The sequence below is a fragment of the Myotis brandtii genome, unplaced genomic scaffold (assembly GCF_000412655.1).
Source record: "Myotis brandtii unplaced genomic scaffold, ASM41265v1 scaffold642, whole genome shotgun sequence".
In the NCBI taxonomy this organism is placed as follows: domain Eukaryota; kingdom Metazoa; phylum Chordata; class Mammalia; order Chiroptera; family Vespertilionidae; genus Myotis; species Myotis brandtii.
In genome coordinates, this window is record NW_005370473.1 from 368,092 (window position 1) to 368,881 (window position 790).

Genomic DNA, 790 nt, shown 5'->3' on the forward strand with positions numbered 1-790 from the left:
GTGAACCACAGCTCGAGTTGTAGAAGAGTTATAGAAGACAGAGCACATCATGAATTATTTCCACATTATCTTTAAAGCCTTCTGGGGAATCACAGAAGCAGCTTGGTGTGTGTGTATGTGGGGGGAGGGAGGGAGAACAAGAGCTTTATAGAGATTCAAGTTCAAATCTCAATTCCATTCACTAGCTCCTCCGAGTCTCAATTTCAATTGTTGGGATTAAATTAGACAATGTACACAAAGAACGTAGTACATGCCTGGCACAGGGAAATTGCTTGGATGAATGGTAGCTTCAGCGTTGCTGTTGAAAATAACAACAGGAAGATAAGTTTTATTTTTCCATGGACTCAACTACAGAATTTTTTTCTTTCTAAAAAAAAATCTTTATTGTTTAAAGTATTACATATGTCCCCTCCCCCCTCTCCCCACTGACCCCTTATCAACTACAGAATTTTGAGGAAAGGGGTATTTGTGGTTACAGAGTGTTCACTTTTACTCATTGAGCACCTGCCCTGGGCATCCTGGAACTCCCACTCCTTCCCCGTCCTCGCTGCCTGGATAACGCCTTGCCCCATGGCTTCTGCTCAATTGCCCACTTTATCTCTACTTTCCCTAGAACAGCAATGTGTGCTATCAAAACCCTTAGCCCGGTCAGTGTGACTCAGTGGTTGAGGTCACAGTTCGATTCTGAGTCAGGGCATATGCCAGCATTGTGGTCTTGATGCCCAGTAGGGGGCGTGCAGGAGGCAGCCAATAGATTCTCATCATTGATGTTTCTATCTTTCTCTTCCTC